This window comes from Carcharodon carcharias, chromosome 27 (genome assembly GCF_017639515.1).
Source record: "Carcharodon carcharias isolate sCarCar2 chromosome 27, sCarCar2.pri, whole genome shotgun sequence".
In the NCBI taxonomy this organism is placed as follows: domain Eukaryota; kingdom Metazoa; phylum Chordata; class Chondrichthyes; order Lamniformes; family Lamnidae; genus Carcharodon; species Carcharodon carcharias.
The window spans coordinates 2504986-2516602 of NC_054493.1; positions in this window are offsets into that span (position 1 = coordinate 2504986).

Consider the following 11617-nt stretch of genomic DNA (forward strand, 5'->3'; position numbering starts at 1 on the left):
TGAGTGAGTGAGTGTGAGTGGGTGAGTGAGTGAGAGTGTGGGTGGGTGGGTGAGTGAGTGAGACTGTGGGTGGGTGAGTGAGTGAGAGTGTGGGTGGGTGGGTGAGTGAGTGAGAGTGTGGGTGAGTGAGTGAGTGAGAGTGTGGGTGGGTGGGTGAGTGAGTGAGAGTGTGGGTGGGTGGGTGAGTGAGCGAGAGTGTGGGTGGGTCAGTGAGTGAGAGTGTGGGTGGGTGAGTGAGTGAGAGTGTGGGTGGGTGAGTGAGTGAAAGTGTGGGTGGGTGAGTGAGTGAGGGTGTGGGTGAGTGAGTGAGTGAGAGTGTGGGTGGGTGAGTGAGTGAGAGTGTGAGTGGGTGAGTGAGTGTGAGTATGGGTGGGTGACTGTGAGTGTTGGTGGGTGAGTGAGTGAGAGTGTGGGTGGGTGAGCAAGTGAGAGTGTGGGTGAGTGAGAGTGTGGATGAGTGAGTGAGTGAGAGTGTGGGTGAGTGAGTGAGTGAGAGTGTGGGTGGGTGGGTGAGTGTGGGTGCGTGAGTGAGTGAGTGAGAGTGTGGGTGAGTGAGTGAGAGTGTGGGTGAGTGAGTGAGTGAGAGTGTGGGTGGGTGAGTGAGTGAGAGTGTGGGTGGGTGAGTGAGTGAGAGTGTGGGTGGGTGAGTGAGTGAGAGTGTGGGTGAGTGAGTGAGAGTGTGGGTGGGTGAGTGAGTGAGAGTGTGGGTGGGTGTGTGAGTGAGTGAGAGTGTGGGTGGGTGAGTGAGTGAGAGTAAGGGTGGGTGAGTGAGTGTGAGTGTGGGTGAGTGAGTGAGAGTGTGGGTGGGTGGGTGAGTGAGTGAGAGTGTGGGTGAGTGAGTGAGTGAGAGTGTGGGTGGGTGAGTGAGTGAGTGAGAGTGTGGGTGAGTGAGTGAGAGTGAGGGTGGGTGAGTGAGTGAGAGTGTGGGTGGGTGGGTGAGTGAGTGAGAGTGTGGGTGGGTGGGTGAGTGAGTGAGCGTGTGGGTCGGTGGGTGATTGAGTGAGAGTGTGGGTGGGTGGGTGAGTGAGTGAGAGTGTGGGTGAGTGAGTGATTGAGATTGTGGGTGGGTGAGTGAGTGAGAGTGTGGGTGGGTGAGTGAGTGAGAGTGTGGGTGGGTGTGTGAGTGAGAGTGTGAGTGGGTGAGTGAGTGTGAGTGTTGGTTGGTGAGTGAGTGAGAGTGTGGGTGGGTGAGTGAGTGAGAGTGTGGGTGAGTGAGTGAGTGAGAGTGTGGGTGGGTGGGTGAGTGTGGGTGGGTGAGTGAGTGAGTGAGAGTGTGGGTGGGTGTGTGTGAGTGAGAGTGTGGGTGTGTGAGTGAGTGAGTGAGAGTGTGGGTGGGTGAGTGAGTGAGGGTGTGGTTGGGTGAGTGAGTGTGAGTGTGGGTGAGTGAGTGAGTGAGAGTGTGGGTGGGTGAGTGAGTGAGAGTGTGGGTGGGTGAGTGAGAGTGTGGGTGGGTGAGTGAGAGTGTTGGTGAGTGAGTGAGAGTGTGGGTGGGTGAGTGAGTGAGTGTGTGGGTGGGTGAGTGAGTGAGTGAGAGTGAGTGTGGGTGAGTGAGAGTGTGGGTGGGTGAGTGAGTGAGAGTGTGGGTGGGTGAGTGAGTGAGAGTGTGGGTGGGTGAGTGAGAGTGTGGGTGGGTGAGTGTGTGAGAGTGTGGGTGGGTGAGTTAGTGAGAGTGTGGGTGGGTGAGAGAGTGAGAGTGTGGGTGGGTGAGTGAGCGTTTGGGTGAGTGAGTGAGTGAGAGTGTGGGTGAGTGAGTGAGAGTGTGGGTGGGTGAGTGAGTGAGAGTGTGGGTGGGTGAGTGAGTGAGAGTGAGTGAGTGAGAGTGAGTGTGGGTGAGTGAGTGAGAGTGTGGGTGAGTGAGTGAGAGTGTGGGTGGGTGAGTGAGTGAGAGTGTGGGTGGGTGAGTGAGTGAGAGTGTGGGTGGGTGAGTGAGTGAGTGTGAGTGGGTGAGTGAGTGAGAGTGTGGGTGGGTGAGTGAGTGAGAGTGAGTGAGTGAGAGTGAGTGTGGGTGAGTGAGTGAGAGTGTGGGTGAGTGAGTGAGAGTGTGGGTGGGTGAGTGAGTGAGAGTGTGGGTGTGTGAGTGAGTGAGAGTGTGGGTGAGTGGGTGAGTGAGTGAGAGTGTGGGTGAGTGAGTGAGTGAGAGTGTGGGTGGGTGAGTGAGTGAGTGAGAGTGTGGGTGAGTGAGTGGGTGAGTGAGTGAGAGTGTGGGTGGGTGAGTGAGTGAGTGTGAGTGGGTGAGTGAGTGAGAGTGTGGGTGGGTGGGTGAGTGAGTGAGAGTGTGGGTGGGTGAGTGAGTGTGAGTGTGGGTGGGTGGGTGAGTGAGTGAGAGTGTGGGTGAATGAGTGAGTGAGTGTGGGTGAGTGTGAGTGTGGGTGGGTGAGTGAGTGAGTGAGAGTGTGGTGGGTGAGTGAGTGAGAGTGTGGGTGGGTGAGTGAGTGAGAATGTGGGAAAGTGAGTGAGTGAGAGTGTGGGTGGGTGAGTGAGTGAGAGTGTGGGTGAGTGAGTGAGAGTGAGTGTGGGTGGGTGAGTGAGTGAGAGTGTGGGTGGGTGAGTGAGTGAGTGAGAGTGTGGGTGAGTGAGTGAGTGTGAGTGTGGGTGGGTGAGTGTTTGTGAGTGTGGCTGAGTGAGTGAGTGTGTGGGTGGGTGAGTGAGTGAGAGTGTAGGTGAGTGAGTGAGTGAGAGTGTGGGTGAGTGAGTGAGTGAGAGTGTGGGTGGGTGGGTGAGTGTGGGTGTGTGTGGGTGGGTGAGTGAGTGAGTGAGTGTGGGTGGGTGAGTGTGAGTGAGAGTGTGGGTGTGTGAGTGAGTGAGTGAGAGTGTGGGTGGGTGAGTGAGTGAGAGTGTGGGTGGGCGAGTGAGTGTGAGTGAGTGAGTGAGTGAGAGTGTGGGTGGGTGAGTGAGTGAGAGTGTAGGTGGGTGAGTGAGAGTGTGGGTGGGTGAGTGAGAGTGTGGGTGAGTGAGTGAGAGTGTGGGTGGGTGAGTGAGTGAGAGTGTGGGTGGGTGAGTGAGTGAGAGTGTGGGTGAGTGAGAGTGTGGGTGGGTGAGTGAGTGAGAGTGAGTGTGGGTGAGTGAGAGTGTGGGTGGGTGAGTGAGTGAGAGTGTGGGTGAGTGAGTGAGTGAGAGTGTGGGTGGGTGAGTGAGTGAGAGTGTGGGTGGGTGAGTGAGAGTGTGGGTGAGTGAGTGAGTGAGAGTGTGGGTGAGTGAGTGAGAGTGTGGGTGGGTGAGTGAGTGAGAGTGTGGGTGGGTGAGTGAGTGAGAGTGTGGGTGGGTGAGTGAGAGTTTGGGTGAGTGAGTGAGTGAGAGTGTGGGTGAGTGAGTGAGAGTGTGGGTGGGTGAGTGAGTGAGAGTGTGGGTGGGTGAGTGAGTGAGAGTGTCGGTGAGTGAGTGAGAGTGAGTGAGTGAGAGTGAGTGTGGGTGAGTGAGTGAGAGTGTGGGTGAGTGAGTGAGTGAGAGTGTGGGTGGGTGAGTGAGAGTGTGGGTGAGTGAGTGAGTGAGAGTGTGGGTGAGTGAGTGAGTGAGAGTGTGGGTGGGTGAGTGAGTGAGAGTGTGGGTGGGTGGGTGAGTGTGTGAGAGTGTGGGTGAATGAGTGAGTGAGTGTGGGTGGGTGAGTGAGTGAGAGTGTGGGTGGGTGAGTGAGTGAGAGTGTGGGTGAGTGAGTGAGAGTGTGGGTGGGTGAGTGAGTGAGAGTGTGGGTGGGTGATTGAGTGAGAGTGAGTGTGGGTGAGTGTGAGTGTGGGTGGGTGAGTGAGTGAGTGAGAGTGTGGGTGGGTGAGTGAGTGAGAGTGTGGGTGGGTAATTGAGTGAGAGTTTGGGTGGGTCAGTGAGTGAGAGTGTGGGTGAGTGAGTGAGAGTGAGTGTGTGTGGGTGAGTGAGTGAGAGTGTGGGTGGGTGAGTGAGTGAGAGTGTGGGTGGGTGAGTGAGTGTGGGTGGGTGAGTGAGTGAGTGAGAGTGTGGGTGGGTGAGTGAGTGAGTGAGAGTGTGGGTGAGTGAGTGTGAGTGTGGGTGGGTGAGTGAGTGTGTGTGGGTGAGTGAGTGTGGGTGAGTGAGTGAGTGAGTCTGGGTGCGTGAGTGAGTGAGAGTGTGGGTGAGTGAGTGAGAGTGTGGTTGAGTGAGTGAGAGTGTGGGTGGGTGGGTGAGTGAGTGAGAGTGTGGGTGGGTGAGTGAGTGAGAGTGTGGGTGAGTGAGTGAGTGAGAGTGTGGGTGGGTGAGTGAGTGAGATTGTGGGTGGGTGAGTGAGTGAGAGTGTGGGTGGGTGAGTGAGTGAGAGTGTGGGTGAGTGAGTAAGTGAGAGTGTGGGTGGGTGAGTGAGTGAGAGTGTGGGTGAGTGAGTGAGAGTGTGGGTGGGTGAGTGAGTGAGTGAGAGTGTGGGTGGGTGAGTGAGTGAGAGTGTGGATGAGTGAGTGAGTGAGAGTGTGGGTGAGTGAGTGGGTGAGTGAGTGAGAGTGTGGGTGGGTGAGTGAGTGAGAGTGTGGGTGAGTGAGTGGGTGAGTGAGTGAGAGTGAGTGTGGGTGAGTGAGAGAGAGTGTGGGTGAGTGAGTGGGTGAGTGAGTGAGAGTGTGGGTAGGTGAGTGAGTGAGAGTGTGGGTGGGTGAGTGAGTGGGTGAGTGAGTGAGAGTGTGGGTGGGTGAGTGAGTGTGAGTGTGGGTGAGTGAGTGTGGGTGAGTAAGTGAGTGTGGGTGGGTGAGTGAGTGTGTTTGTGGGTGAGTGAGTGTGGGTGAGTGAGTGAGTGAGTGTGGGTGGGTGAGTGAGTGAGAGTGTGGGTGGGTGAGTGAGAGTGAGTGTGGGTAAGTGAGTGTGTGAGTGTGGGCGAGTGAGTGAGAGTGAGTGTGGTGTGAGTGAGTGAGTGAGAGTGTGGGTGGGTGAGTGAGGGAGAGTGTGGGTGAGTGAGTGATTGAGAGTGTGGGTGAGTGAGTGAGAGTGTGGGTGGGTGAGTGAGTGAGAGTGTGTGTGGGTGAGTGAGTGAGAGTGTGGGTGGGTGAGTGAGTGAGTGTGAGTGGGTGAGTGAGTGAGAGTGTGGGTGGGTGAGTGAGTGAGAGTGAGTGAGTGAGAGTGAGTGTGGGTGAGTGAGTGAGAGTGTGCGTGAGTGAGTGAGAGTGTGGGTGGGTGAGTGAGTGAGAGTGTGGGTGGGTGAGTGAGTGAGAGTGTGGGTGAGTGGGTGAGTGAGTGAGAGTGTGGGTGAGTGAGTGAGTGAGAGTGTGGGTGGGTGAGTGAGTGAGTGTGAGTGGGTGAGTGAGTGAGAGTGTGGGTGGGTGGGTGAGTGAGTGAGAGTGTGGGTGGGTGAGTGAGTGTGAGTGTGGGTGGGTGGGTGAGTGAGTGAGAGTGTGGGTGAGTGAGTGAGTGAGTGTGGGTGAGTGTGAGTGTGGGTGGGTGAGTGAGTGAGTGAGAGTGTGGGTGGGTGAGTGAGTGAGAGTGTGGGTGGGTGAGTGAGTGAGAGTGTGGGTGGGTGAGTGAGTGAGAGTGTGGGTGGGTGAGTGAGTGAGAGTGTGGGTGAGTGAGTGAGAGTGAGTGTGGGTGGGTGAGTGAGTGAGAGTGTGGGTGGGTGAGTGAGTGAGTGAGAGTGTGGGTGAGTGAGTGAGTGTGAGGGTGGGTGGGTGAGTGTTTGTGAGTGTGGCTGAGTGAGTGAGTGTGTGGGTGGGTGACTGAGTGAGAGTGTGGGTGAGTGAGTGAGAGTGTAGGTGAGTGAGTGAGTGAGAGTGTGGGTGAGTGAGTGAGTGAGAGTGTGGGTGGGTGGGTGAGTGTGGGTGAGTGTGGGTGGGTGAGTGAGTGAGTGAGTGTGGGTGGGTGAGTGTGAGTGAGAGTGTGGGTGTGTGAGTGAGTGAGTGAGAGTGTGGGTGGGTGAGTGAGTGAGAGTGTGGGTGGGTGAGTGAGTGTGAGTGAGTGTGTGAGTGAGAGTGTGGGTGGGTGAGTGAGTGAGAGTGTAGGTGGGTGAGTGAGAGTGTGGGTGGGTGAGTGAGAGTGTGGGTGAGTGAGTGAGAGTGTGGGTGGGTGAGTGAGTGAGAGTGTGGGTGGGTGAGTGAGTGAGAGTGTGGGTGAGTGAGAGTGTGGGTGGGTGAGTGAGTGAGAGTGAGTGTGGGTGAGTGAGAGTGTGGGTGGCTGAGTGAGTGAGAGTGTGGGTGAGTGAGTGAGTGAGAGTGTGGGTGGGTGAGTGAGTGAGAGTGTGGGTGGGTGAGTGAGAGTGTGGGTGAGTGAGTGAGTGAGAGTGTGGGTGAGTGAGTGAGAGTGTGGGTGGGTGAGTGAGTGAGAGTGTGGGTGAGTGAGTGAGTGAGAGTGTGGGTGGGTGAGTGAGAGTTTGGGTGAGTGAGTGAGTGAGAGTGTGGGTGAGTGAGTGAGAGTGTGGGTGGGTGAGTGAGTGAGAGTGTGGGTGGGTGAGTGAGTGAGAGTGTCGGTGAGTGAGTGAGAGTGAGTGAGTGAGAGTGAGTGTGGGTGAGTGAGTGAGAGTGTGGGTGAGTGAGTGAGTGAGAGTGTGGGTGGGTGAGTGAGAGTGTGGGTGAGTGAGTGAGTGAGAGTGTGGGTGAGTGAGTGAGTGAGAGTGTGGGTGGGTGAGTGAGTGAGAGTGTGGGTGGGTGGGTGAGTGTGTGAGAGTGTGGGTGAATGAGTGAGTGAGTGTGGGTGGGTGAGTGAGTGAGAGTGTGGGTGGGTGAGTGAGTGAGAGTGTGGGTGAGTGAGTGAGAGTGTGGGTGGGTGAGTGAGTGAGAGTGTGGGTGGGTGATTGAGTGAGAGTGAGTGTGGGTGAGTGTGAGTGTGGGTGGGTGAGTGAGTGAGTGAGAGTGTGGGTGGGTGAGTGAGTGAGAGTGTGGGTGGGTAATTGAGTGAGAGTTTGGGTGGGTCAGTGAGTGAGAGTGTGGGTGAGTGAGTGAGAGTGAGTGTGGGTGGGTGAGTGAGTGAGAGTGTGGGTGGGTGAGTGAGTGAGAGTGTGGGTGGGTGAGTGAGTGTGGGTGGGTGAGTGAGTGAGTGAGAGTGTGGGTGGGTGAGTGAGTGAGTGAGAGTGTGGGTGAGTGAGTGTGAGTGTGGGTGGGTGAGTGAGTGTGTGTGGGTGAGTGAGTGTGGGTGAGTGAGTGAGTGAGTCTGGGTGCGTGAGTGAGTGAGAGTGTGGGTGAGTGAGTGAGAGTGTGGGTGAGTGAGTGAGAGTGTGGGTGGGTGGGTGAGTGAGTGAGAGTGTGGGTGGGTGAGTGAGTGAGAGTGTGGGTGAGTGAGTGAGTGAGAGTGTGGGTGGGTGAGTGAGTGAGATTGTGGGTGAGTGAGTGAGAGTGTGGGTGGGTGAGTGAGTGAGAGTGTGGGTGAGTGAGTGAGTGAGAGTGTGGGTGGGTGAGTGAGTGAGAGTGTGGGTGAGTGAGTGAGAGTGTGGGTGGGTGAGTGAGTGAGTGAGAGTGTGGGTGGGTGAGTGAGTGAGAGTGTGGATGAGTGAGTGAGTGAGAGTGTGGGTGAGTGAGTGGGTGAGTGAGTGAGAGTGTGGGTGGGTGAGTGAGTGAGAGTGTGGGTGAGTGAGTGGGTGAGTGAGTGAGAGTGAGTGTGGGTGAGTGAGAGAGAGTGTGGGTGAGTGAGTGGGTGAGTGAGTGAGAGTGTGGGTAGGTGAGTGAGTGAGAGTGTGGGTGGGTGAGTGAGTGGGTGAGTGAGTGAGAGTGTGGGTGGGTGAGTGAGTGTGAGTGTGGGTGAGTGAGTGTGGGTGAGTAAGTGAGTGTGGGTGGGTGAGTGAGTGTGTTTGTGGGTGAGTGAGTGTGGGTGAGTGAGTGAGTGAGTGTGGGTGGGTGAGTGAGTGAGAGTGTGGGTGGGTGAGTGAGAGTGAGTGTGGGTGAGTGAGTGTGTGAGTGTGGGCGAGTGAGTGAGAGTGAGTGTGGGTGAGTGAGTGAGTGAGAGTGTGGGTGGGTGAGTGAGTGAGAGTGTGGGTGAGTGAGTGATTGAGAGTGTGGGTGAGTGAGTGAGAGTGTGGGTGGGTGAGTGAGTGAGAGTGTGGGTGGGTGAGTGAGTGAGAGTGTGGGTGGGTGAGTGAGTGAGTGTGAGTGGGTGAGTGAGTGAGAGTGTGGGTGGGTGAGTGAGTGAGAGTGAGTGAGTGAGAGTGAGTGTGGGTGAGTGAGTGAGAGTGTGGGTGAGTGAGTGAGAGTGTGGGTGGGTGAGTGAGTGAGAGTGTGGGTGGGTGAGTGAGTGAGAGTGTGGGTGAGTGGGTGAGTGAGTGAGAGTGTGGGTGAGTGAGTGAGTGAGAGTGTGGGTGGGTGAGTGAGTGAGTGAGAGTGTGGGTGAGTGAGTGGGTGAGTGAGTGAGAGTGTGGGTGGGTGAGTGAGTGAGTGTGAGTGGGTGAGTGAGTGAGAGTGTGGGTGGGTGGGTGAGTGAGTGAGAGTGTGGGTGGGTGAGTGAGTGTGAGTGTGGGTGGGTGGGTGAGTGAGTGAGAGTGTGGGTGAATGAGTGAGTGAGTGTGGGTGAGTGTGAGTGTGGGTGGGTGAGTGAGTGAGTGAGAGTGTGGGTGGGTGAGTGAGTGAGAGTGTGGGTGGGTGAGTGAGTGAGAATGTGGGTGGGTGAGTGAGTGAGAGTGTGGGTGGGTGAGTGAGTGAGAGTGTGGGTGAGTGAGTGAGAGTGAGTGTGGGTGGGTGAGTGAGTGAGAGTGTGGGTGGGTGAGTGAGTGAGTGAGAGTGTGGGTGAGTGAGTGAGTGTGAGTGTGGGTGGGTGAGTGTTTGTGAGTGTGGCTGAGTGAGTGAGTGTGTGGGTGGGTGACTGAGTGAGAGTGTGGGTGAGTGAGTGAGAGTGTAGGTGATTGAGTGAGTGAGAGTGTGGGTGAGTGAGTGAGTGAGAGTGTGGGTGGGTGGGTGAGTGTGGGTGAGTGTGGGTGGGTGAGTGAGTGAGTGAGTGTGGGTGGGTGAGTGTGAGTGAGAGTGTGGGTGTGTGAGTGAGTGAGTGAGAGTGTGGGTGGGTGAGTGAGTGAGAGTGTGGGTGGGTGAGTGAGTGTGAGTGAGTGAGTGAGTGAGAGTGTGGGTGGGTGAGTGAGTGAGAGTGTAGGTGGGTGAGTGAGAGTGTGGGTGGGTGAGTGAGAGTGTGGGTGAGTGAGTGAGAGTGTGGGTGGGTGAGTGAGTGAGAGTGTGGGTGGGTGAGTGAGTGAGAGTGTGGGTGAGTGAGAGTGTGGGTGGGTGAGTGAGTGAGAGTGAGTGTGGGTGAGTGAGAGTGTGGGTGGCTGAGTGAGTGAGAGTGTGGGTGAGTGAGTGAGTGAGAGTGTGGGTGGGTAAGTGAGTGAGAGTGTGGGTGGGTGAGTGAGAGTGTGGGTGAGTGAGTGAGTGAGAGTGTGGGTGAGTGAGTGAGAGTGTGGGTGGGTGAGTGAGTGAGAGTGTGGGTGGGTGAGTGAGTGAGAGTGTGGGTGGGTGAGTGAGTTAGAGTTTGGGTGAGTGAGTGAGTGAGAGTGTGGTTGAGTGAGTGAGAGTGTGGGTGAGTGAGTGAGTGAGAGTGTGGGTGGGTGAGTGAGTGAGAGTGTGGGTGAGTGAGTGAGAGTGAGTGAGTGAGAGTGAGTGTGGGTGAGTGAGTGAGAGTGTGGGTGAGTGAGTGAGTGAGAGTGTGGGTGAGTGAGTGAGAGTGTGGGTGAGTGAGTGAGTGAGAGTGTGGGTGGGTGAGTGAGTGAGAGTGTGGGTGGGTGAGTGAGTGAGAGTGTGGGTGGGTGGTTGAGTGAGTGAGAGTGTGGGTGGGTGAGTGAGTGAGTGTGGGTGGGTGAGTGAGAGAGAGTGTGGGTGGGTGAGTGAGTGAGAGTGTGGGTGAGTGAGTGAGAGTGTGGGTGGGTGAGTGAGTGAGACTGTGGCTGAGTGAGTGAGAGTGAGTGTGGGTGAGTGTGAGTGTGGGTGGGTGAGTGAGTGAGTGAGAGTGTGGATGGGTGAGTGAGTGAGAGTGTGGGTGGGTAATTGAGTGAGAGTTTGGGTGGGTCAGTGAGTGAGAGTGTGGGTGAGTGAGTGAGAGTGAGTGTGGGTGGGTGAGTGAGTGAGAGTGTGGGTGGGTGAGTGAGTGAGAGTGTGGGTGGGTGAGTGAGTGTGGGTGGGTGGGTGAGTGAGTGAGAGTGTGTGTGGGTGAGTGAGTGAGTGAGAGTGTGGGTGAGTGAGTGTGAGTGTGGGTGGGTGAGTGAGTGTGTGTGGGTGAGTGAGTGTGGGTGAGTGAGTGAGTGAGTCTGGGTGCGTGAGTGAGTGAGAGTGTGGGTGAGTGAGTGAGAGTGTGGGTGAGTGAGTGAGAGTGTGGGTGGGTGGGTGAGTGAGTGAGAGTGTGGGTGGGTGAGTGAGTGAGAGTGTGGGTGAGTGAGTGAGTGAGAGTGTGGGTGGGTGAGTGAGTGAGATTGTGGGTGGGTGAGTGAGTGAGAGTGTGGGTGGGTGAGTGAGTGAGAGTGTGGGTGAGTGAGTGAGTGAGAGTGTGGGTGGGTGAGTGAGTGAGAGTGTGGGTGAGTGAGTGAGAGTGTGGGTGGGTGAGTGAGTGAGTGAGAGTGTGGGTGGGTGAGTGAGTGAGAGTGTGGGTGAGTGAGTGAGTGAGAGTGTGGGTGAGTGAGTGGGTGAGTGAGTGAGAGTGTGGGTGGGTGAGTGAGTGAGAGTGTGGGTGAGTGAGTGGGTGAGTGAGTGAGAGTGAGTGTGGGTGAGTGAGAGAGAGTGTGGGTGAGTAAGTGGGTGAGTGAGTGAGAGTGTGGGTAGGTGAGTGAGTGAGAGTGTGGGTAAGTGAGTGAGTGGGTGAGTGAGTGAGAGTGTGGGTGGGTGAGTGAGTGTGAGTGTGGGTGAGTGAGTGTGGGTGAGTAAGTGAGTGTGGGTGGGTGAGTGAGTGTGCTTGTGGGTGAGTGAGTGTGGGTGAGTGAGTGAGTGAGTGTGGGTGGGTGAGTGAGTGAGAGTGTGGGTGGGTGAGTGAGAGTGAGTGTGGGTGAGTGAGTGTGTGAGTGTGGGCGAGTGAGTGAGAGTGAGTGTGGGTGAGTGAGTGAGTGAGAGTGTGGGTGGGTGAGTGAGTGAGAGTGTGGGTGAGTGAGTGATTGAGAGTGTGGGTGGGTGAGTGAGAGTGTGGGTGAGTGAGTGAGAGTGTGGGTGAGTGAGTGGGTGAGTGAGTGAGAGTGTGGGTGGGTGAGTGAGTGAGAGTGTGGGTGGGTGAGTGAGTGAGAGTGTGGGTGGGTGAGTGAGTGAGAGTGTGGGTGGGTGAGTGAGTGAGAGTGTGGGTGGGTGAGTGAGTGAGAGTGTGGGTGGGTGATTGAGTTAGAGTGTGGGTGGGTGAGTGAGTGAGAGTGTGGGTGATTGAGTGAGAGTGAGTGAGTGAGAGTGTGGTTGGGTGAGTGAGAGTGTGGGTGGGTGAGTGAGTGAGAGTGTGGGTGAGTGAGTGAGAGTATGGGTGGGTGGGTGAGTGAGAGTGTGGGTGTGTGAGTGAGTTTGGATGTGTGTGTGTGTGTGTGGGTGGGTGAGTGAGGTTGAGTGAGAGTGTGAGTGTGTGAGTGAGTGTGGGTGGATGAGTGAGTGTGGGTGTGTGTGGGTGGGTGAGTGAGATTGAGTGTGAGTGTGGGTGTGCAAGTGAGTGTGGGTTTGCAAGTGAGTGTGGGTGTGCGAGTGAGTGTTGGTGTGCGAGTGAGTGTGGGTGTGGGTGTGTATGGGTGGGTGAGTGAGAGTGTGGTTGAGTGAGAGTTTGGGTGTGTGAGTGAGTGTGG